General features: G+C 46.4%; 1 long non-coding RNA gene across 1 annotated transcript in view; it reads left to right on the plus strand.

Moving 5' to 3' along the window:
* LOC135181581 (uncharacterized) overlaps window positions 1-26,138 on the plus strand; it is a 137,109-nt gene that overhangs the window by 74,158 nt on the left and 36,813 nt on the right. The window contains exon 2 of the long non-coding RNA XR_010304938.1: window positions 23,472-23,595. This is a non-coding gene — a long non-coding RNA (uncharacterized LOC135181581). The remainder of the gene's footprint in view (window positions 1-23,471; window positions 23,596-26,138) is intronic.

A 26,138-nucleotide genomic window follows, 5' to 3' on the forward strand; every position in this document is an offset into this window, starting at 1 on the left:
CCCATGGCTGGAGGTGTTTCAGGCCAGGCTGGCTGAGGCTGTGTGCAGCCTGCTCTAGGGTAGGGTGTTTGTGCCCATGGCAGGGGGCTTGGAACTGGCTGCTCCTTGTGGTCCCTTCCAACCCTGACTGATTCTATGGTTCTATAATCAAAATGGGTTTTCTCTGGTATCCAAAGGTCGAGAAAAGTGCGGGGGGGGGGAGGGGGGGAAGTGTTATGGGAGGCTCCCTGGAGTGCATTTGTTCATGATAATCTCCCAGTTAAACATAGGTCACTCACTGCTTTTACTACGTGTTTGAGAAATCATCTACTCTTGACAAAGGTTTGGTTGACTTCATAAATAACCAAACTCAGAATAAAAATAAGGAGCTTACTATTCAGGTCTCCCCTAAGCTAATGCAAATGGACACTAATGGTTGTTAGACACCTTCTGTGCCAACATCTATAGAATCACAGAATGGTTTAGGTTGGAAGGGACCTCAAAGCTCAGCCAGTTCCAACCCCCTGCCATAGGCAGGGACACCTCCCACTAGAACAGGTTGCTCAAGGCCTGAACCAAACTGGCTTTGAACACCTCCAGGGAGGTGATCTTTGATCGCATTGGGTGCTTCTGTGCTCCACAACCTCCCTGGGCAACCTCTGCCAGTGTCTCACCACCCTCAACCTGTGCCAGTGTCTCACCACCCTCACTGCAAACAATTTCTTCCTAACATCCACTTTCACTCTTCTGCCAGTTCAAACCCATTACTCCTCCTCCTGTCATTACAAGACCTTGTCAATGGTCCCTCCACAGCCTTCCTGTAGCCTCCTTCAGATACTGGAAGGCCACTCCAAGGTCTCCTCAAAGCCTTCTCTTCTCCAGGCTGCAGAGCCCCAACTCTCTCAGCCTGTCCTCGCAGCAGAGCTGCTGCAGCCCTCTCAGCATCTTGGTGACCTCCTTTGAACTGGCTCAAACAATTCCATGTCCTTCTTGTCCTGGGGGCTCCAGACCTGCACCCAGGACTCCAGGTGGGATCTGAGGAGGGTAAAGGGGCAGAATCCCCTCCCTTGCCCTGCTGCCCACACTGCTCTTGCTGCAGCCCAGCACACGATATAGAAGAACTGTATAATGTGCTCACACTTGAATTACCTACTTTTACATCTTATGCAAATGGCATTGCCATCACTAGTCCAGAGAATCATCATCATAATTTTTGTCATCATGTCTAGGATTTCCCATGGATTTTCCCAGTTCTTTTTAGGAGGTGTCCCAGGAAGATCCTAGTGAGTATCTGCACTCCAACGCACGCTAAAGAATCAACCTAGTTAATCTGAGAGCTGCAGAGCTAATGAAAACTGCTTCCCAAATCCCCACTCAATATATCCTCCTGCATCCCTGTTCAAAACGAGGACACAGCATAGCCACCTCCCTCCTGGAACTGCTAACTGCTAAACAGGGAAGAGGCAGCACACGAGCTCTGTGTGCGCTGCTGGGGCAGCTGGCACACGCCTGCGCCCGGAAAGACAAGACCATGAGCTCACAGCACAGCTTCCTTGCAGCAGGAACCCCAGTTGCATCACCACCTCCTGTTGCTGGTAGCCAGTTCCCATGAGATGGGCAGCACTCCCGCATTACACTTTGGTTAAAATTAATTAAAGTACTCCAGAGTTCTTTGGAGCAATCCGCCAGGCAGGCAGCAGGGCAGCCCAAGCCACCATGCACTAGGAAAGGCAGCTAAAAAAGGAAACTAATGGCAATTTCCACAGACCAGGAGGCCCAGGAGCTTCACTAAGGCCTATCACCACTGCCTTGCCTAGTTATAATAAACAGAAGCATTGCCCAACAGAAGGAACAACAGTAGAGCAAGTGATAACACAGTTTGCACTAATTAACAACAGAGCTCCCTCTTTACAGAGGAAGTTGCCATAAGTCTGCAGACCTGGAGCCAAATGTTTGCTAGAACTGAGCTGGGGGTGTGAAGCCTGCAGAAGAGGAGGCTCAGGGCAGAGCTCATTGGTGTCTGCAGCTACCTGAAGGGAGGCTGTAGCCAGGTGGGGTTGGTCTCTTCTGACAGGCAAGCAGCCACAGAAGAAGGGGACACAGTGTGAAGTTGTGGCTGGGGAGGTCTAGGCTGGATGTTAGGAGGAAGTTGTTGGCAGAGAGAGTGATTGGCATTGGAATGGGCTGCACTGGGAGGTGGTGGAGATGCTGTCCCTGGAAGTGTTGAAGCCAAGCCTGGCTGGGGCACTTAGTGCCATGGCCTGGTTGACTGGCTAGGGCTGGGTGAGGTTGGTGACCTCTTCCTACTTGCTTGATTCTATGATTCATTTGCTGAGGATATGGAGACAAGGTAGATGTTTTCAGGACTCAGCAATGTCTTTTTAGGTGCCAGCAGAAATATTGAGAGCTTAAAAAAGAAAGGAAACGAGAATAGTTTCCTACTGCTTACTGTGGCTGGGAGCAAGGATGCCCCAGCAGGAGCTCCAGTCCTTTTAACTTGGTAGGGGGCTCAGTGGCCTCAGATTGTCTGACTGTCTGAAAGGCAAATAATAGCTGTAGTAATAAACCAAACATTACTGAATAATTAATTCAAAGCAGAAACAAAACAAAGCAAAGCAAAATTAAATTGTGGGGCTTAACACTGGTAGAGGAAAGTTGTCTTTTAAAGCCAGCATTTCATGGTTCTCAAAGCTCTTGCTTAGGAGATACGATTAGAGATCAGTAAGATTTAGAAGGTGATGATGACATGACAACAGCAACAGTGTCACTAAAGTTTGCTGAAGCTGAATTATTGCTCAGCAGCTCTCAGAAATCCCCTGGGAAAATCCATCATCCTGGAAGTTAAACCTTACAGGACCAACAGAACTCAAACCCAAGATGTGTTTTCAGGCTCCTGATAAAACAGCATCTTCCTCAGATACTAAGACATCCTCTTCTTAGAAATAACACCTTCAACCTCCAGAAAATACACCTGTGAAGCAACCTTCGTAACTAAGGTCCTGCACCTGGCTGGGTACAATCCCAAGCACAACTCCAGAGTGAGTGGGGAATGGCTGAGGAAAAGGACCTGGAGATCTGAGCTGATGAAAAGCTCCACATGAGCCTGCAGGGGGAGTGCAGCCCAGACAGCAACCCTGTGCTGGGCTGCAGCAAGAGCAGTGTGAGCAGCAGGGCAAGGGAGAGGATTCTGCCCCTTGACTCTGCTCTCCTCACACCCCACCTGCAGTCCTGTGTGCAGTTCTGGAGCCCCTAACACAAGCAGGACATGGAAGTGCTGGAGCCAGTCCAGAGGAGGTCACCAAGATGCTCAGAGAGCTGCAGCAGCTCTGCTGTGAGGACAGGCTGAGAGAGTTGGGGCTGTGCAGCCTGGAGAAGAGAAGGCTTTGAGGAGACCTTGGAGTGGCCTTCCAGTATCTGAAGGGGCTCCAGGAAGGCTGTGGAGGGACTATTGACAAGGTCTTGTAATGAGAGGATGAGGAGGAATGGGTTTGAACTGGCAGAGGGGAGATTGAAAGTGGATGTTAGGAAAGGGTTCTTTGCAGTGAGGGTGGTGAGACACTGGCACAGGTTGCCCAGGGAGGTTGTGGAGCATAGAAGCTCAAAGATCACATTGGGGTGCTTCTGTGCTCACCAACCTCCCTGGAGGTGTTCAAGACCAGGTTGGATGAGGCCTTGAGCAACCTGTTCTAGTGGGAGGTGTCCCTACCTATGTCAGGGGTTTGGAACTGGCTGAGCTTTGAGCTCCCTTCCAACCTAAACCCTTCTATGATTCTATGATTCAAATTGCAGGTGAACTTGCAGCTGTCCAGCTGTTTAGCAGAGTATCTTATGAGCTGATATCTGGATCCATCTAGAAGGCCTTCATTTTACTTTGCACTTGAAATTACACAGGTCAGCAATGCTCTCAGGAACAAACTGCTATTCCCATCAAGTGCTGCTTAATACACATTTGTGTGTTAAGTGGTTATGCTTCACCTCCTTTTTTGGGGCTCTGCACTTATTTTTCTTTTAAATAGGAAAACAAATGAATAGATTTTCCAGTCTGTCACACCACCTTGCTGTAGAAGTAGCCAACCTATTATGCAGACTCAATCATGAAATTCAAAATGCACTCTGAAAGCACAGAGGGCTTTTATGATACCCACTGCACATCTCATCCACTCCCTGGTAGCAGAGATATGGGAGTGGGTAAGCTTCCGGTGAGAAGAGCTAGATCACCCCACAAAGTGTCCCACAATAGCAAAGAGCCTTAAGATAGAGTAAGCATAACTGAATGCAGTTATCCTACCAAATCATGGGATCATAGAATCAACCAGGATGGAAGAGACCTCCAAGCTCAGCCAGCCCAACCTAGCACCCAGCCCTGGCCAATCAACCAGACCATGGCACTAAGTGCCCCAGCCAGGCTTGCCTTCAACACCTCCAGGCTCAGAGACTCCACCACCTCCCTGGGCAGCCCATTCCAATGCCAATCACTCTCTCTGACAACAACTTCCTCCTGACATCCAGCCTGGACCTCCCCTGGCACTGTGTCCCCTTCTTCTGTTGCTGCTTGCCTGGCAGCAGAGCCCAACCCCACCTGGCTACAGCCTCCCTTCAGGGAGCTGCAGACAGCTCTGCCCTGAGCCTCCTCTTCTGCTGCAGGCTGCACACCCCCAGCTCCCTCAGCCTCTCCTCACAAGGCTGTGCTCCAGGCCCCTCAACAGCTTTGTCGCCCCCTTCTGGACAAGTTCCAGTATCTCAACCTCTCTCTTGAATTGAGGAGCCCAGAACTGGACACAGCACTCAAGGGGTGGCCTGAGCAGTGCTGAGCTCAGGGGCAGAAGAACCTCCCTTGTCCTGCTGCCCACACTGCTCCTGATGTGTCACTGCTGTAACAGGGAAGCAAGAGGAGTTGGTACCCTCTCTAAAAGCGTATCTGGAAAAAGCTTACTTGGTCAGAACCAACATTTAATTACTTAATAAGGGGTGGCCTAACTACATGCTGAACTGATGAGCTGTGACCATAATGTCTGTTGTTAGCATCTATTTCCCTCTTTCTGCTCATCTGACAAGTCTTCACTACTTGCCCTTGGAGCCACAGCTCTATGAGTTGACCATCAGTCATTATTAGAAGAGATCAACAACCCAAGGCACTTGTTTTATATTCAGGTATAAAAGTAGCAAAGTCAAAAGCCCAGGACACCTGCAGCAAACAGAGCCTTGGGGATGAGTTGGCAAAACCATCTCTTTTAGTTCAATCAAAAGCGAGGAAGCTTAGACGCTCTCTGTGGCACGACAGATCGTTACAGCCAAATGAGGATCTCTCAAGCAAAGGACAGTTGTAAAGTTGAAGGCTGTAAAGATGAAGGCTTGCTAACCTCCTTAATGATAACCTTGTCCAATAATGGATTTGATTTCTTCTCCACAACTTTTGACAATCAGGAGAGGATTAGGTTTAAAACAGAGGTGGTAGGTCATCACTTTTCTGCTGCCACTAGTGCCTCAAACAGCCGCACAGGGCAGTAGTGCTGCAGCACCATCAAATGTTTGATAATGAAAATCTATTTTATTGCAAGCCAAAGTAAATGGAAGGTTTCATTGTGCAGTTTAAGAGAATATGGTTTAGTGGTTCAAAGGAAAGTGGGAAGGGAAAAAAAAGAGAGGAGAGAACCCCAAGCGTGCAGGCATCACAGGAGTGTCAGTCACTGGTCTCTGAGAAGAGAGCCAGGAGAGTCACAAACAAGAAAGGATAAGGATACCAAATACTCTCTACTCAGTCTGGAGAAGAGAAGGCTTCCAGGAGACCTTGGAGTGGCCTTCCAGGATCTGAAAGGGGCCTGCAGGAAGACTGGGGAGGGACTATTGACATGGTCTTGTAATGACAGGACAAGGGGGAATGGGTTTAAACTGGCAGAGGAGAGATTTAGACCAGATGTTAGGAGGAAGTTCTTCACAGTGAGGGTGGTGAGACACTGGAATGGGGTTGCCCAGGGAGGTTGTGGCTGCTTCCTCCCTGGAGGTGTTCAAGGCCAGGTTGGATGAGGCTTGAGCAACCTGCTGTAGTGGGAGGTGTCCCTGCCTGCAGCAGGGGGTTGGAGTTGGCTGATCCTTGAGGTCCCTTCCAACCTAAACCATTCTCTGATTCCATGATCTCGAAGGTCTTTTCCAATGTAAGAAATCCTGTGGTTCTGTGATTCTGTGACAGTATAAAATACATAATCTCTAGATAAGGTGGTGACCATTCAGACTAGGTTGAGAAGGCATCAGAGCTGGCAAACAAAAAATGAAGCAAAGAAGGAATGTGCAAGACTTGGGTCAGTAAAAGCTCCTGGTGACTCAGCACCATGGTTTGCTACAGAGCTCTCTCCTGCCTTACATCAAAGATGCTACCAGGCTCTGAACCAGCAACTGTCTGTCCTCCAAGCTTTTGCCTCCCGGCCCTGAAGTGATTTCAAGGGGGCAAGGCTGTGTGAGAGCTACCATCCTTTAGATGAGCTAGAAACATATGGCACTGACCACATGTGGTCATTAGAAAGTCCCATGCCAATTTTTGCAAGGCTAACAATATTAGCCCCAGTATCCTGGCCCAGTTCCAATCCAGGTAATTATATTCTGGGTAATGACACACCAGCCAGTTTTATAAGGTCTAATATACATTGTGGAAAGTGGCTTGCACCTAAGGGCTCTGAGTTAAACTCATTGCACAGTCAGCTGGGATAAAATTAGAGAAGAAACTACCCAAGCATGTCAAATGTTTAAGCTTTAAAACCCCGGGTAGAATGAAACAAAAGAGGAAGGGATCCAGGGGTGCTTTAGCATAATCAAGCTGGCTCTTGCTGCTGAAGACACAGCTGGGATTGAGAGCTCACTGCTGTGAGGAAGCTTGGAATGGTATCCCCACCCCACCTCCAGCAGTGGGTGTGCATGCATCTTAAATTGCCAGCTTAAGGAAGAAGATTCAACTCTGGTGTTTGCTGGAGGGGGGTTTCTTGCACCTTCTCACCCCCCCCTGTAATCTGACCAAATCAGGGGCTTATGAAAAAAAGGAAATTAAAGAGTTCTTTGAATGCTTCCAGAGCAGCACAGAAACCACAGCCTGGCAGAGCACCCACTGGGGATTGCTGCTGCAAGCTCTGAGCTCGATGCCCAGGGGCAGAACAACCACGATGGCAGCGCTCCCCCCACCAGCAGGCCTCTGAAGACAGAAAGGGGCACTGGAGTGTGCCACCCACACCCCAGCTGGAGCAGGAGGTGATTACGTGCAGGAACTTAGCAGCTTCATTCAAACTCTGTTGACATGACATAGGCCTTATGGTGATGCCAACCCTGTGCTGGGCTGCAGCAAGAGCAGTGTGGGCAGCAGGGCAAAGGAGAGGATTCTGCCCCTTGGCTCTGCTCTCCTCACACCCCACCTGCAGTCCTGGGTGCAGTTCTGGAGTCCCCAACACAAGAAGGACATGGAACTGTTGGAGCCAGTCCAGAGGAGACCACCAAGATGCTCAGAGGGCTGCAGCAGCTCTGCTGTGAGTACAGGCTGAGAGAGTTGGGGCTCTGCAGCCTGGAGAAGAGAAGGCTTTGAGGAGACCTTGGAGTGGCTTTTGAGTATCTGAAGTGGGCTCCAGGAAGGCTGTGGAGGGACTATTGACAAGGTCTTGTAATGAGAGGATGAGGAGGAATGGGTTTGAACTAGCAGAGAGGAGATTCCAATTGGATGTTAGCAAGAAGTTCTGTGCAGTGAGGGTGGTGAGACACTGGCACAGGTTGCCCAGGGAGGTTGGTGAGCACAGAATCTTTGATCACATTGGGTGATTCTGTGCTCCACGACCTCCCTGGAGGTGTCCAAGGCCAGATTGGATGACAGCCCTTTGATTTCATCCTTCATTGGCTTTCCCCAACCCCTTCAATAGAAAACATCCCTGCAGATGGGAGCAGAGAGGTCTGGGGAGAAATGATGACCGTGCTTGTCCCATGAAAGGTTGGACCAGATGAACCTTGAGGTCCCTTCCAACCTGTGTTCAAGGATTCTATGACTGAAGGATTCTAAGAACACAAAACATAGATAAGACAGAGTGGGGGAGTGACAATGTGTGTGCCTCTGTCACAGCTGGTGTCTGTGCTTTTCTCCCTGGGCTCCTTCTGTGTAACTAATCCTTCTGCTTTCTAACCCCCCTTGCTGATCCTGCAAACTCACTTTGCACGTAAGGCAGACTCTGGGATAAGGTAGAGGGGTGGAAAGGAGGTGGAAGGGTGGTTGGGAGCCCCTCCTGGGGACTCTGGTTTCTGGCAGGGCTGTTGTGCTTCTGTATTACCTTTTCCTTGCATATCTCTGTGAAGAGCTGTGAATGTTGTACCTATCTGCTTGTGTACTGTGCTAAGCTCTTGTGCTGCTTTGAGGCAAATGGGAATAACTTAATGAGAGACATTAGATTATAGGCTGTGAAAAGTAAAACGATGGTGATGGCTGCTGCACTCATAGGCTTGCTGAGATGTATGAAAACAAGAACATATAGGGAGCTGGGGGTGTGCAGCCTGCAGAAGAGGAGGCTCAGGGCAGAGCTCATTGCTGTCTGCAGCTCCCTGAAGGGAGGCTGTAGCCAGGTGAGGTTGGGCTCTTCTGCCAGGCAGACAGGGGCAGAACAAGGGGACACAGTGTGAAGTTGTGCCAGGGGAGGTCTAGGCTGGATGTTAGGAGGAAGTTGTTGGCAGAGAGAGTGATTGGCATTGGAATGGGCTGCCCAGGGAGGTGGTGGAGTCTCTGTCCCTGGAGGTGTTGAAGGCAAGCCTGGCTGGGGCACTTAGTGCCATGGTCTGGTTGGTTGGCCAGGGCTGGGTGCTATGTTGGAGTGGCTGAGCTTGGAGCTCTCTTCCAACCTGCTTGATTCTATGATTCTATGATAGATAAGACTCTGTGTGTGTTTGTCTCTGTTGGTGCCTGTGCTTTCTCTGTGGCCCTTTTGCTGTGTAACCAAACTAATTCTGCTTTTAACCCCCTTGGCTCATCCTCTAAACTCACCTTGCATGTAAAGCAACATCTGGGATAAGGTAGAGGAGTGGAAGGGTGGTTTGGAACCCCTCCTGGGGACTTTGATTTTTGGGAGGGCTGTTGTGTTTCTCCTTGAACTTGTATTTTTCTGTATATAGCTGTATAGATTTGTGATATGTTGTAACTCTCTGCTTGTCTGTTGTGCTAAGCTGTGGATACAAAGCTTCATTCCTTAACTTCCAGCTTGGCTGAGTCTAGTCTGGGTGACTTCAGAAGAGTGGGGGGGGGCAGGTAACTCTCAAACCATCTCTCCATGATGAGAATGCTGTTTGTTCTCCTTGGTTCCTTCCTCCATTCCAACACATGCAAAGGTAATTAGTGTAGCATTAAAGAGGGAGGAAGTGTTGTAATTGTCAGTTGTTCTGTAGCCATGGTTACCTCAGACATTCATCCCCAGCCGCTCTGGCCCGAGCACGCACAGGCAGTCAGCAGGAGCAGCGCTGGGATGATGTTTGTGTGCAGGTGTGCTGTGTGCACGTGTGCCAAGAGAGAAAAAACACAGGGTGGGGGGGGAAGGGTTGGGGTAGGGGGAGCAGGGGGAAAGAGGGGAGAGAGATACCGAAGGAGAGAAAGGAGGGGAGGATGGGGAGAGGAGCGGCAGAGAATATTCGGTGACATTTAAGGCGCTAATATCTGGAAGTCAACCTTTAATTTGACAGCTTTTAGTGCTAGTTAATTTCACTCATCCAGACGAGGGGTAGGAAATTTGCAGCACCTTTAAATTATCACGTTTCCCACACTGCCTGAGGCCCATGTGGAATACCTGAGCCATACTTTCTGTCCCCCTCCTCGGCTCCCCCCCCTCCCGCTCCCGCCCCCTCCCCTTTTTCAGGTCAGTTGAAGTAAAACTTTCATTCCCTTTCTCAGACAATTAATCTTTAGCTAATTGAAGCAGGAATGCTGCAGGATGGGTTTCAGAGGGGCCTGTAAATCTCATTTAGCAAAGTGAATTCCAGGCACACGCTGCACCTAATGATGTGACAGGTGGGCTGCACCGCCAGACAGCAGCCGCCAAAAGTTGATTCTCATTAGACCCTCGGAGTCCTGCAGTCACTTTCTGATGGCTGAAGAACGCTAATCGCATCTGGTGGCTGCTGGGGGGGCAGGGGAGGGGGGAGAGAGCAGCGATGGGAAGTGGGGGCCAGGGGGAGGCTGTTTCTGTCTTCCATGGGTTAAGGATGAGAAGTGGGGGGCAGGGGGAGGCTGTTTCTCTCTTCCATGGGTTAAGGATGAGAAGTGGGGGCCAGGGGGAGGCTGTTTCTCTCTCCATGGGTTAAGGATGAGAAGCAGGGACTGTGGGGAGGCTGTTTCTGTCTTCCATGAGTGAAGGATGAGAAGTGGGGGGCAGGGAAAGGCTGTTTCTCTCTTCCATGGGTTAAGGTTGAGAAGCAGGGACCAGAGGGAGGCTGTTTCTCTCTTCCATGGGTTAAGGATGAGAAGTGGGGGCCAGAGAAGGCTGTTTCTCTCTTTCATGAGTGAAGGATGAGAAGTGGGGGCCAGGGAAAGGCTGTTCCTCTCTTTCATGAGTTAAGGATGAGAAGTTGGGGCTAAGGAAAGGCTGTTCCTCTCTTCCATGGGTTAAGGATGAGAAGCAGGGACCGGGGAGAGACTGTTTCTGTCTTCCATGAGTTAATATCCTTGACTCCTGCCCAAAAAAACAGCAGGTTTACCTCCCACCATGTGATCAGCCTCCATTCTGCTGACTCCTACAGGGTGCACCCTTTTTCTAATTAACTGGAATGGCTATGGCAAGCAAAGGAGGCCTTGTGTTGGGTGAACCAATTATTTTGAAGGGTATTAAGTCATCAGATTTACTTTTATCTTGATTGCATTGTGGAAATCGTGCATAATTAATGGTGGGAGCTTATTAGGAAAATGATTAGGCAAATTACACAGGTGTCGGATGCATTTTTTATGATAAATTTGCTAGAACAATCCTGCAATTCCATCTGTTCAGCACAGAGCAGAATGGCACTCTGCAAGAAATTAATGCTGCAGAGTTGCACAAAAGTTACTGCAGGCCTCGGGTTGGGCATTTATCCTCTGGGTTTTTTTTGAAACCATGATGCAGTTAAAATTACCCAGCAATTCCCTGATAAATGCTGGATGTTATGAGTCAATAAATTACTCATTTAATCTTAAAGGAAAACGATAGGCAGCCAGAAAATAAAGGAGTGGAGGCAGAGTAAATCTCATTTTGGCGTTTTGATGTGTGTGTAAACACCAAGTCATCGTAAAGACGTAGTGATGCTTTGCTGGGGGATGCTGACTAGGAGCCAGTTGTCAGTATCCAAGTGATTCTGCTGAGTACTTTTTACCCAGATACTAAGGCTTGACTTGCAAGTCCTGTGCTGGTGCTGAGATCATAGAATCAGAATCATAGAATCAGTTGGTTGGAAGAGACCTCCAAGCTCATTCAGTCCAACCTAGCACCCAGCCCTGGTGAATCAACCAGACCATGGCACTGAGTGCCTCATCCACAGAATCAAGCAGGTTGGAAGAGACTTCCAAGCTCAGCCAGTCCAACCTAGCACCCAGCCCTGGCCAATCAACCAGACCATGGCACTAAGTGCCCCAGCCAGGCTTGGCTTCAACACCTCCAGGAGCAGCAACTCCACCACCTCCCTGGGCAGCCCATTCCAATGCCAATCACTCTCTCTGCCAACAACTTCCTCCTAACATCCAGCCTAGACCTCCCCTGGCACAGCTTGAGACAAGTTGTTGCTATGACAAGGGGTTGTTGCTATGCTAAGGGGTTGATACTGTGATAAGTGTTTCTTGGAGGCAGAGCCAGTTCTGTGTGCTGTAATTCCTGCAGCACTGACAGCAGATACCTGAGCTCGCATACTGGGGGCAAGGGAGGACACCAAATGCTGTGCTCATGTCCATGCTTTGTTCACCTCCACATTTCCTTACCAACACAAAAAGGGGAAAATTATGCAGCTGAAACCCACAAACCTTTTGACCTTCAAAGTGAGTCAGTAAATGAGTGTATGTCTTGTTCGGTGTGTATGTGCACAGCTGTAAGATATTTTGGTTGATGAAAAGCTCAACAGGAGCCTGCAGTGGGAGTGCAGCCCAGACACAACCCTGTGCTGGGCTGCAGCAAGAGCAGTGTGGGCAGCAGGGCAAGGGAGGGGATTCTGCCCTTTGGCTTTGCTCTCCTCAGACCCCACCTGCAGTCCTGGAGCCCCTAACACAAACAGGACATGGAAGTGTTTGAGCCAGTCCCTGGGAGGCCACCAAGATGCTGAGAGGGCTGCAGCAGCTCTGCTGTGAGGACAGGCTGAGAGAGTTGGGGCTGTGCAGCCTGGAGAAGAGAAGGCCTGGAGGAGACCTTGGAGTGGCCTTCCAGGATCTGAAGGAGGCTGCAGGAAGGCTGTGGAGGGACTATTGACAAGGTCTTGTAATGAGAGGATGAGGAGGAATGGTTTTAAACTGGCAGAGGGGAGAGTGAAACTGGATGTTAGCTCCACAGCACTGTGGCTCTGCTATTTCATTTGTCTTTCCTATTCCTCAGTGTCCTTAGAGCTCACTCATTGCCACAGGGTCCTTAGAAGGAAGCCTTATTTGCAGTCTGGTAAAGCTAATTTGGGGATTTCTGTTCTTTTCAGGACCTTTAACTAGTGGTAATGTTATCAGATACAAGTCAGCATCTCTCTTTTGGCACTCTGAAAAGGAAGCTACTAATGATCACCAATTTATTTATGCTTTTAAATGCTTGGAAATTCTCAGCTACAGAGCAAGCCACCAGAGGAAGGCATTATTTTTGTCCCTAATAGCCAAGTCTTGTTAAATACCAGTGACACCAATCTCTGTGACTTCTGCATCTGATTAAACCTTCTCTGCAAAGTAAAGGTGCCGAAGCCACTCACTGCCATCTGCACTCATAGTGAAGTCAAAGGAACTGAATTTTGAGCAGCTTCTGCCTGCAAGAGAGGCCATGGCAGCAGCAGCTCCTGAGTGGTTTCTGTCCATTGGGTGAGGAGAGCTCATCTGAATGCTTGGCTTCAGCTTCTCCTCCAGACCCTTTGCTGGGCACAGTCCTTGAGATCTGCTTTCAGAAGTCTCATTGTGGAGAGTGCTCTCAGAAAACAAAATGAATTACAGGGGGCTTAGAAGTAAATGTGGCAAAATCATTCTTGTTGATTAACACCACTGATACATCTGGGGTTTATTCCATGAGAACTACCCAGACAATATAGATTAATGCTTTAGGCACAGCAGGTGACCCTCCTCTGGTCACTGAACTATTAGTGAATGTTTCAGACAAATCTGAAGTTAGGTGACTACACTACAATTTAAGGGATGTCCTTTACCTGGTGGCTAATGGTGTCATCTACCTGGCCCTGAGCAAGGCCTTTGACACTGTCCCGCACCACATCCTGGTCCCCAAGCTGGTGACACATGGGTGTGAGGGGTGGAGCACTGATAGACAAAGAACTGGCTTGATGGCCACACCCAAAGAGTGGCGGTCAGTGGCTCCATGGCCAAGTGCAGGCCAGTGACAAGTGGAGAGTCCCTCAGGGATCAGTCCTGGGACCAGTCTGGTTCAACATCTTTGTGGGTGGCATGGACAGAGTGCAGCCTCAGCAAGTTTGCTGGCCACACCAAGCTGTGTGGTGCAGCAGCCAGGCTGGAGGGCAGGGATCCATCCAGAGGGACCTGGACAGGCTGGAACGAGATGATCCTTGTGGTCCCTTCCAACCCTGACTGATTCTATGACCCACACCCAGGAAGGAGCTGCTAAGCATTTGATCAGACCAAAAAAAGAAGCCTGTTTCTTCAACAATCACTGCTCAAAGGGTCAGGTGCTGTGATACTAATGTATGAATTTGTACCATGAATAAAACATTTCAGATGATACCCTTCAAAAAAAAAAAATCCATACTGGAATTTGTGTAGGTGAGCAAGGCAGGGTCAAGTGAATTTCACAGAAGGAGATAGAGACAAGGCTGGATTAAATTAAATAAGGTAAAGTAAAACACAGCAGGGCCAAGAGTCACGGGTTCAGCAGATACTGCCTTAAATGTAAACCTGACAGTGATGCAGGTCTCTTCCTGACTTCAGACAGGTCTGTCCCCATCCTGTAAAAGAAGACAAGGCAGTGCTACTGCAAGGCAGGACATGATGCAGAGGAATCCAGCAACTCAGATGCCCTTTGTAGTTCCTATAGTTACTGTGAGAACAGATGCCAAAAAACTGCTGTATGCAGGCAGACCAAAGGTCTTTGCCTCACCCTCCAAACTCACCAGTCTTGAGCTCTAGGAACCTGTCATAGCAAAACCATGTTAGAAACACACTCTGAAAGCAGTCATCCACCTCAGGTCAGCACATTTGCATGGACACACTCCTGGAGGCATCAAAGTAGAATCATAGAATCAAGCAGGTTGGAAGAGAGCTCCAAGCTCAGCCAGTCCAACCTAGCACCCAGCCCTGGCCGATCAACCAGACCATGGCACTAAGTGGCACTAATCTGGAAAATACTCGAGTCAAAAGGTAGACATCACATCAAAGTAGTGAATTAGGTTGGTAAACAGAGAGCTCTATCTTAATTCCTCCCCCCCCCCCCCCCCCCCCCCCCCAAATTATCTGGCTTATACATCTTCATTGTAAAAATAATTCATAAACTTCTTCAGAGACAAGAAGGGAGAAATTCAATGTTATAAAAAACATAGAACCAACCAGGTTGCAAGAGAGCTCCAAGTTCAGCCAGCCCAACCTAGCACCCAGCCCTGGCCAAGCAACCAGACCATGGCACTAAGTGCCCCAGCCAGGCTTGGCTTCAACACCTCCAGGCATGACGACTCCACCACCTCCCTGGGCAGCCCATTCCAGTGCCAATCACTTTCTCTGCCAACAACTTCCTCCTAACATCCAGCCTAAGTAGAAGAGCTCAACAAAACTAAGGCTTTGTTGTGAGTGGCTTGGCACCACAAAAAGCAAGTGCAAGCAGTCTGTGTTCCCAGGAGCATGGAGCTCAGGCAGGAGGGAGAATGCAGTGCAGAGCAATTCTTAGAAACAGGCAGGAAGTTAATGTCAGTAAATAGCAGAAACAAAATCTCTCACTGATCTCAGCCCAAGCCTTCTGCATCAGCCAGAGTGTTCTGTTGGTTTTGAGTGCTGGCATCACATTTCAGGTGTATGGTATGCCTCTAATACTGCAATCAATATTTGTTTTTAAACTGCATATTCATTTTCTTTTTCAGAGCATCCTCCTTTAAGTCCTACCAAAGTAACTAATTCCTAATCCTTAGTGTAGATAATGAGCTCAAAACAAACAGGCCCTCTTGAAGTATTGCATGGTTAGCATTTTATAAGCTCCCAGCTAACACCTAGATGTTTTCTAGCAGTACTTAGATTGAAATGGAGGTAGCAAAAGCACAAAGCTATCTTCTAATCCATTTTCCTTGACCATCTCACAAGCAGTAGTTTTGTGTAGCTGCAGAACACTGCAGCCCTCACATTGGTTTTGCCCAGATCACATTTTCCTTGGACAAGCTTCTGAAATTATCTTAAGTGCTTTTTTTGCCCTCACTCTGTCTTTGTTTATGGGTGCTGCAAAAACAGCACTTCCCATCAAAGCTAAGTGGAAGGACCCAAGGACAGATCATGCACCCAAAGACTGCAGAGCTGTAGGACACGTTAGATAGACGTCTCGTGTTCTTTTGCCACGTTTTCATCTCTTGCCAGCCACTGAAGAAACCAGACCTTTTTTTCCCCTGTGAGTAGATGTGGCTTTAAACACTGAGGTCTAGCTGATTGAAGACTTTCACCAACACACCCTCAGAGCTTGTTGCAGAGCTGTGGGTTTGGATTGATGAGGAATTCCGTTGGGATGTTACTTTACAGATGGTGAGCGGTAGAGCAGACAGTACTTCCCTCTGATGAGGAGGAGGCAAACCCTTCATTAAAACATCAGCTTCCCTGGAAGCTCATATTGTCTGACATGCCTAACCTGTGTGCATATGTCAACACACAACACTTGCTAATGTTGGTGAGGCTGTAAGTAAGGGTTCCTACTATACAGTGAGGGAGATTAATGAGTAGAGTGCTTCCTTCTCTGCTGGAAGCTGAAGTAGGTTCCCTATTAAGATGCACTATCTGTCACTGTCAATAGAGACATGCTGTGTGGGTGTGAGGGGAGGTTAAGAGGTGTCTCTGAATCTGGTAATCCCTTCCTTTTGAGACTCTAGTGCAGGGAACTGGCACACTTGAGCAGCATCAACTTCCTGGAACGTATTTTCCATCGATGGAATAAGCCCAGTAGTGTCTCTGGCCAAAGAAAGGGGAATGCAGAGGAACTGTGAATACTCCCTGTAGAGCTAAGTGCAGACTTCTCCTTTTACACTTAGAAAAAGAGGCCCCGTGCATAGGCCACAGAGATTGTGGAGAAGGAAGAGATCTTTCCTTCACTTTAGTTGTTCCCACTGTACATACTGAGAGCTGGAGCTGTCAAAAAGAGCCTGGATGAGGCACTTAGTACCATGGTCTGGTTGACTGGACAGGGCTGGGAGATGGGCTGGACTGGCTGAGCTTGGAGGGCTCTTCCAACCTGGCTGATTCTATTCCTTTCCTATTCTCTTCCATTCCATTCCTTTCCATTCTCTTCTATTCTAATCTTTGATGCAGAAGGAATAGCACTTTACCTGGATCTAACAAAGGACACTGCTGTGGAAAAACAGTCACAGTGAATGGCAAAATAAATTCCTTAGGAATTAAATGAGAATTAAACCACAAGATAATAGTCTCTGCAGAAGAGGGAACAGTGTTGTTTAACAGCTCTTCATACTTTGTGGAATGAGCTGCCACTGTCATATGGAGTCACCAGATTTGAAAGACGCTAGAGATGAGTTTTGGATGCTGACGAAGGATGTCCATTAAAATGACAGCTGTGAGGTTATGCTTATGGGAAGGTGCTCTCTAAAGTGTCTGAATACCTGAGAGAAGTCATGTGAGGACTGGAACTTACTGAGATAAGTAACTTGAGATGGATTTCAATAGGAACTCCTATAGAAATATGAGTCTGCTTCAAAAGTAGTAGGACAAAAAGTGTGTGCTGACTCCTGTCACTGGATTGGTAAAGTGCTTCATATTGGAATAAACCTTTTTGGGAGGGAGAAGGGCAACAAAGAGACAGAAACAAAACTGCTGCTAAATTCTCCAGACAGAAGATAGCAGAATGCATATATATATATATATATACACCATATCTTACAGAAGCAGATACAATTGGTAAGATGCCATTTTCCCCCCAAAGAGATGATTTATATGCATGTCTGCTTGATGATCTGATATGACTGAAAAAAATCAAGTAACCCTAACACCTATTGATCCATGTAAGAATCAGGGCCAGATGCCATCAATTGTTATGTTTTATTTGTAGAGAGAAGAGGAGGAAAATAAATTCTCCAAGACATCCTCCTTAGCAGCTTTTTGGTTGGAGAAAAACCAGCTATAATAATATACTTTGATTCCCAAAGTAGTTGGACTATGGTATAATGACAGCAGGCCAGAGTGCAGATGAAAGAGTGAAATGTGAAGGTGAAATGTTGTCATAAGGAAGGGACACATTTTTTATAGCATTGAAACCAATGCCTAGCCCAAAGTTCATCTCTGGGTTACTTCTAATAGCAGCATAGAAGCAGAATTCAAATTGAGTAACCTGATCTGTTCACTGATCTCACCTGTTCATGATCTCACAGCTGACTGGAGATTGGCAAACATGACAACCACTGACTGAAAGTAGAATCATAGAATTATTTAGGTTGGAAAAGACCTCTAAGATCATCAAATCCAATCATCAACCCAACACCATCAAGCCCACTAAACTATGCCCTGAAGTGCCATGTCTGCACAGTGTTTGTGTAGCACCAGGGATGCAGGCTCCAGCAGCTCCCTAGGCAGCCTCTTCCAGTGCCCAACCACTCTTTCAGGAAAGAATTTTCTCCTAACGTTCAACCTAACCCTGCCAGGGGCTGGAAGGGACTTCAAAAGATCATGCAGTCCACCCCCCTGCCAGAGCAGGATCACCTAGAGCAGATCACACAGGAACACATCCAGGTGGGTCTTGAGTATCTCCAGAGAGGGAGACTCCACAGCCCCACTGGGCAGCCTGTGCCAGGGCTCTGTCACCCTCACAGGGAGAAAATTCCTCCTCATGCATACATGGAAACTCCTATGCCTCAGCTTCCACCCACTGCCTGGCACTGTCCTGTGCTGGCACTGGGCATCACCCAGCAGAGCCTGGCTCCAGCCTCCTGCCACTCATCCTGCACACATCTATAAGCATGAATGAGGTCACTCCTTAGTCTCCTCCTCTCCAAGCAGCACATCCCCAGCTCCCTCAGGCTCTCCTCATGAGGAAGAACATTCAGCTTCCTTAATCACTTTTGTGGCTCTGTGCTGGACCTCTTGAGCATCTCCCTGCTTTAGAGTTTTTTTTCCCAACCAAAAAGATTCTGCAGTTTTCACTTCAACTCAAATATATATTTTCAACCCAATGAAGAAAAGTCCACAAAAGATCTCATCATTATCTCCCAAACATTTATTTTTTTAATCTTGAAGTTGGTTATAATTTTTCCTCCCTAAACCAAGGTCTTTTCTCATAGTTTTAGGTTGTGAGTACTGAAAGAGAAACAAATAAATGTATTTAAGGAGTCTTTTGATTTTAGGTAGTTCACTCAGAAACTGCTCGGCCTGTCTGGCACGGAAAGGTAGCAGCAGTCAGTTCCTTAGGCACAGGGCTGACAACTGTCCAGCAGTAAGGGCATTGCTATTTACTTGCTTGGCTGACAGCCAAGCATCACCTTCCTACATTTGTGCTAGTTTGAAGCTAGCTGGAATGCTTTGATGAGGATTAGATCACAGGCTGGGAAAGACCAAAAAAAACAGTGCTGATGTCTACTTCACTCATAGGTTTGCTGAGAGGTATAAGAACAAGCATCCAAACATAGATAAGGCAGTTCTTCTACTGGGGAGCTCAGGGCTGCATTTTTTTCTCTCCCTAGCCTCTCTCCCATCTCTCTGGTTAATCCACTTTGCTTCCTAACCCCCTGGCTGAACCTCCAATTCTTCCTTGGGACTGGAGCAAGGTTGAGAGGGGTGGGAGAAGGTGAAAGGGCAGTTGGTAGCCCCTCCTGGGGGACTCAGGTTTCTGGGAGGGCTGTTGTGTTTCTGTATTACCTTTTACCTTGTATATTTCTGTCTATAACTGTATATGCTGTAAATATTTGCTTGTACGTTCTGCTAAGCTGTAAATATAAGCTTCATTCAAATTTCCAGAGCTGCTGGGTCTAGTCTGGGTGATTTCCAAAGTGTGAGGGGGCAGGGAACACCCAAACCATCACAACATTGCATCCCAGCAAAATGTTAGTTAAGAGAGGTGCAAATACCTGTGCCGTGCACTGACTTTGGTTTACCTTCAGAGGCAGCCCCAGGAAGCAGTGGATCCAGTCAGCCTCTTTGCTTGTGTTGAAGGAGCTCAGCCTTTCAATAGCTAGGCCTCAGAAGTGCCTTTTTAGCTCTCCTTTTCAGAAGTCAATTATGTGAAAGACTTGCAAGAATGAAGTGTGGATGTATCAACACAGGTGGAAGGAGTCATTCGCACGAGTGGCTTCACACAATGCTTTCTGGAGCACTTCCAACGCGTGCTGCCAAATCATATGCAAATGATTTGCATCTCCAGAGGGGAGGGGAAGGAAAAATAATGAAAAGCAACAAAATCATAGCTGGAGTTAGGTCTTCATGACCAAATCCTGATGCCCTTCCCCAGTCATGGATGTTATTCTTTCAAGAGGCATCAGGATTTGTCACCAAGTGTGTAGCTGCTCTTTTCTAAAGCTGGGCAGAGCTGAGAAAAACAAAATACAGGCAATACATTTCCATCCTGCACAGTATCTCAGTCATTATGGAACCACAGAGTCAAGCAGGTTGGAAGAGAGCTCCAAGCTCAGCCAGTCCAACCTAGCACCCAGCCCTGGCCAGTCAACCAGACCATGGCACTAAGGTAAAGGTAATGCAGAAACACAACAGTCCTGCCAGAAATCAGGGTCCCAAGGAGGAGCTCCCACCCACTCTTCCACCTTCTTTCCACCCCTCTACCTTATCCCAGAGTTTGCCTTACATGTAAGGTGAGTATAGAGACACACAGACACACATATAGAGACAGACACATGTACAGACACACAGACACATGTACAGATACACACAGACACACATACAGACACACAGACACACACAGACACATGTACAGACACACACAGACACAGAGACAGATACACAGACACACAGACACACATATAGAGACACAGAGATACACATGTACAGACACACACAGACACGCACGTACAGAGACACACAGAGATACACACAGACACATGTACAGACACAGACACACACAGACAGACACATGTACAGACACACAGACACACAAGACACATGTACAGACACACACAGACACACACAGACACAGAGACAGTTACACAGACACACAGACACACATCTAGAGACACACAGAGATACACATGTACAGACACACACAGACACGCACGTACAGAGACACACAGAGATACACACAGACACATGTACAGACACACAGACACACATATACAGACACACATAAACACACAGACACACATATACAGACATGGACACAGACACACGTGTACAGACACACACATACAGACACACAACAGAGACACACATAAAGATACAGACACACACAGATACAGACAGACAGACACAGACACAGACAGACACGCACACGTAAAGATACAGACACACACAAACACACAGACGGACATATGCATACAGACACAGACAGGCAGACATACAGACATGGACACGCAGACACACACGTACAGGCACACACACAGACACACACATACAGACAGACACACACAGGTACAGGCACATGCAGACACAGACACACACGCAGACACACAGACAGACAGACAGAGCGCACCAGCATATTTCAATGTAATGCTGCCCCCTTGTGCTCCTGTGTACAAGGCAGTTGTTGTCAACAGCCAAGGTCTGCAGCCACTGAAGAGCAGGCAGAACTCAGCGGTTCCCCCCAGCTCTGAGCTCTCTCACTGCGTTCTGCACTGCAGCAGCACTCCCATCTCGTGCGACAGTCAGCAGCCTTAGGGCCTGAGGTGAGATGGAAGATGCACTAACACCGAAATCAAAGCGAGGCTAAAAAGGGAGCAGACTGTGTGTGTAGGAGACACAAAAGCAAAGATCAGGTCAAATAAAAGTACAGCCTGGCAGGCAGTGCAAACCAATCACGCCACAGCATGCCAACACCAAAAGGAAGGGGAAGAAGAAGTGATGGGGCAAGTGACAGTGGCAGTTCTGCAGCTGAGGAAAGCAGTCTCCTTCACACCAGGCATGCAGCACCATTCAGCCCTGGGGTAAGCGACTTCTGGGAGCTGCTGCCATAAAGACTTGTCAAATGTCCCATGTTCAAGGCAGCATAAACTGCTGCAAAGCTGCTCTGCAAACGCTTGGATCAGCTATCTACCTGCTCCCTTGGCAGAGAGGGCAACTAGAGGCTGCCTGCTAAATTTGCCTTCCTCGGAGGTAGTTCCTGGTGGCACTGATGTTGGTTGAGCAATGAGGATTCGGCACCGCTCCAAATGGCAGAGTTCAGAGCCAAAGGAGGAAGTTTGCCCTGCCATCTTTCAAGAACAAAACAATTTCCAATCAATTCCTAAGAGGAAGCATGAGGCAATGCCATGGCTGTACAACATCTATACTCAACAGCAATTTGTTGGGAACTTCAAATGAGCCCTGCATCCTGGAGCAACTGTTTTGTGTGGTGAGCAATCCTAAATATGGACCCAGGCTGGGAGGTGGTGAAACAGTGTGGGCAGCAGGACAAGGGAGATTCTTCTGCCCCTGGGCTTAGCACTGCTCAGGCCACACCTGGAGTGCTGTGTCCAGTTCTGGGCTCCTCAATTCAAGAGAGATGTTGAGGTGCTGGAAGGTGTCCAGAGAATGACAGCAAGGCTGGATGCATTCAACGCCAGGCATGAGAAGATTATAAGCATCCTGATATCATGGAGGGTGTCCTTGCTCACTGCAATGCACTTGGACCTTTGGAGGTTCCTTCCAACCCAAACCATTCTACGCTTCTATAGCTGTTCCCTGGAGTGAGCAGTAACAAAGCCTCTGCATCTTCTACTTTTTGCATGGATGTTAGGCAGGGGATTTCCTTTAAAAACATACCACTTGCTTCCAAGCTCTCACAAGCCTTCTGGATAATCAGTAAGCCCTTACAATCATTAAATAAATACCTAATAAATAAATGAATAATTATGCATAGATAAATAAATATATATAGAGAGAGAGAGACAGAGAGAAGGAGAGAGAGACAGAGAGAAGGAGAGAGAGAAAGAAGAGAGAGAGAGACAGCATAGCTCTCAGCATGTGTTGTACCAGGTTAGTGAATACATACCTGACCTTTACTGGCCATTTTCCCCTGTAAATTTTACAGCTGAAAAAGGTATTTGCAAATGGAACAAACCCAAAACGTGCTTGTTTGGATCAAGAAGAGAGTGAAACATGAAATAATATGGAAATATGAAAAGCATTTTTGGAGTGTTTTTGTTCTGATGCCTGAGAATTGAATGAAGCACTCCTGTTTTCAGCCAGAACTGGGTCTACTTAAAAATTCACTGCCTTTGTATTTCAAAGCTTTGATAAAACCAATGAAAACGAAGAAGTTAACCAAACCCATTTGTTTCAATCATAATTTTGTTCCAAACCACTTCAATTTGAAGTGAAACAATTTATTTATCTCCCAGGCAACCAAGGATAGAACAAGAGGACACAGCCTCAAACTGTGCCAGGGCAGGTTTAGGCTGGATGTTAGGAGGAAGTTGTTGTCAGAGAGAGTGATTGGCATTGGAATGGGCTGCCCAGGGAGGTGGTGGAGTCACCATCCCTGGAAGTGTTTTAAAGGAGGCTGGATGAGGACTTAGTGCCATGGTCTGGTTGATTGTCTAGGGCTGGATGATAGTTTGGGCTGGATGAGGTCTCTTCCAACCTGGTTGATTCTGTGATTCTATGGTGTAGTTAATTAGAAGGTATTAGTTGATAGGTTGGAGTTTATGGTCTTTTGGACTGGATGAGCTTGGATGTCTCTTCCAACCTGGTTGATTCTCTGGTTCTCTGGTGTAGTTAATTAGAAGGTGTTCATTGCTAGGTTGGAATTGATGGTCTTTTCCAACCTGGTTAACTCTGTGCTGCTGTGATTTCACCTCTTCATAATGTAAAAGGCAAATTGAGCATTTGTAATTTAGGCTTGACCCAACATAGTTTTTAATTGTGTGCCTGGACTTGGCCATTCACCTTTTAAAAGCCCAATGTAGATATTCAAGAAGAGCCACTTTAAATAAGGTTTATCTTCAGAATTTCTGCTCTTTACCTTGTTTCATTACATTTTCTTATTTTTTTGTAGTGGAAGTCAGCAGATGCCTTGTGCAAATCTGAGAGTCTACAGAATATTATTAGAACGTGTGAAGCAGTATGCCAAGTGCCATCCTCTGATTTTCTCCTCTCTCTCCTAAATGCAGATCTAAAAGGTAAGTAATTTAAGTCTGCCAGCACTGTGTGAAGCCAAGCTAGTCATTTTTAAACTCTGTGTTCTCACTTCTCAACAAAGACATCTTCCATAAATTAAATTAACTTGGCCAGGATCACAAGCGAAGCGCTCAGGTAACAACAACAATGGGCTGTAAAGCAGGGGATCAGTGTTGGGTCCAGCCTTATTCAACAGCTTTGTCAGTGATCTGGCTGAAGGGAAGTAAGTTTGCAGGTGAATCAAAACTAGGAGGAGCGGCTGGCACACCAGAAGGCTGTGCTGTGGTTCAGTGAGACCTGGACAGGCTGGAGAACTGGGCAGGGGGAAAGCTAACCAAGCTGGGCTTGGATTTCAAGCTGATGAAGGTGAGCAGTGGACTGGATGATCTTGGAGGTCTCTTCCAACCTGGTTGATTCTATGATTCTATGAATCTGTCCAAGCCATGAGCTGCCAACTTATTCAGGAGCTTGTTGTGGCAGACTGTGCCAAAGGCTTTGCTGCAGTCCAGGTAGACTCCATCCACAGCCTGCCCCACATTCACTGGGCAGGAACCTGATCATAAAAGGAGCTCAGGTTGGTCAGGCAGGACCTGCCCTTCCTAAACCCATGCCGGCTGGGCCTGATCCCTTGGCCATCCTGTAGGTGCTGTGTGATGGCACTCAAGATGACCTGTTCTATGCCCCTGCCTGGCACTGAGGTCAGGCTGACAGGGCTGGGATTTCCCAGTTCCTCCCTCCAGCCTTTCTTGTGGGTGGGCATCACATTGGCAGCTTCCAGTCTCCGAGGACCTCTCCGGCGAGCCAGGACTGTTGAGAAGCCTGCCTGGCTGCCTGTTATCTTGCCCAAAGGTCATCCTTAGAGTTGTTCCAACATTTTAACTCTTCTTTCAATTAATTTACTTTTCAAAAAGACAAAAAAGTATTTTACTTTCAGTGGTAATGTGGCTAAGGTCAGAGGAGCTTTTGGCTAGGGACAGTCCTTCAGAACCAGCTCATGAATCAAATAAAAGTCTTTCTTAGATTTTCTAAACATTCCTTTCTGGCTTTGGGGCCCTTGCAGGGAAAAATGTTATTCAATTTAATATTGCAGTCCTTCCACCTTTGCTAATCAATTTCACTTGGATTCTCTTTTTTTTTTTTTGTACCTATCTCCTATTTTCCTCACTTCCCTTCACTCTTTCTGTTCTTTTTTCCCAATCAGTTATATTTTCAGAGAGATGTGCATGCTTTTTTAAGGAACCTTTGCTGCAGTTAGTGCTATCATTATTGTTAGAGAACTGAGTGCACATAACTCACCACGTGTTCAAATCCATGAGGACTAAGCTCTATTTTTAATATCTCTGTAATTGATGAGGATGAAACTGTATTTTTACTAATTCTTATTTGACTTAGGCAACTTCACTCATTAAAAATACAGCAACAACAACAACAACAATAATAATAATAACAACAATAATAATATTTTTAATAGTCTACAATCTTTTTTTGGCCTTCATATAGATCTATCTGCAATCTCTTAGGACTAAACTATACTTTTAAATATCTCTGTGTTCTATGAGGATCAAACTATATTTTTACTAATTCTTCTTTGACCTAGGCAATTTTACTCACTCATTAAAAATATTATAATAGTAATAATAGTAATAGTTGTTATTATTATTGTCGTTGCTGCTGCTATTATTATTGTCATTATCGTTATTGCTATTGTTACTATTATTGTTAAAAATATTCTACAATCTGTTTTTGAGACTATTGGTCCTTTTTTTAAACATCTCTGCAATCTGTGAGGATGAAACTATATTTTTACTGATTTTTCTTTTATCTAGGCAGTATCACTCATTCAAAATATAATAATAATAATAATAATAATAATAACTATTCTTATTTGTAGCATTGCTATTATTATTGTTGTTATTTCTATTATTATTGTTGTTATTTCTATTTCTATTATTATTATTATTATTATTATTAAAAATCTCCTACAATCTATTTTTGAGAATATTGCCCCTTTTTTTTTAATCTCTCTGTAATCTGTGAGGATTAAACTCTATTTTTAATATCCCTGCAATCTATGAGGATGAAACTATAGTTTTACAAATTCTTCTTTGACCTAGGCAGTCTTACTCACTCATTAAAAATATAATAGCTGCTATTACTATTATTGCTATTATGATTGTTGTTATTGCTATTCCTATTACAAAATCTCCTACAATCTATTTTTGAGAATATTGGTCCTTTTATTTAATCTCTCTGTAATCTATGAAGATTAAAATATGTTTTTAGTATCTCTGTAATCTACAAGGATGAAACTAAACGTTTCCTAACTCTTATTTGATCTAAACAACTTTAATCACACATAAATGTATATATATTAATAATATTTAACATTTAAAATCTATTTTTGAGAGTATTGGTCCTTTTTTTTAATCTCTCTGTAATCTATGAGGGTATTTTATTGATCTCTGTAATCTACAAGGATGAAACAAAATGTTTCCTAACTCTTATTTGATCTGAACAACTTTAATCACTCAGAAAAAATATATAT

Source organism: Pogoniulus pusillus, chromosome 15, assembly GCF_015220805.1.
Source record: "Pogoniulus pusillus isolate bPogPus1 chromosome 15, bPogPus1.pri, whole genome shotgun sequence".
In the NCBI taxonomy this organism is placed as follows: domain Eukaryota; kingdom Metazoa; phylum Chordata; class Aves; order Piciformes; family Lybiidae; genus Pogoniulus; species Pogoniulus pusillus.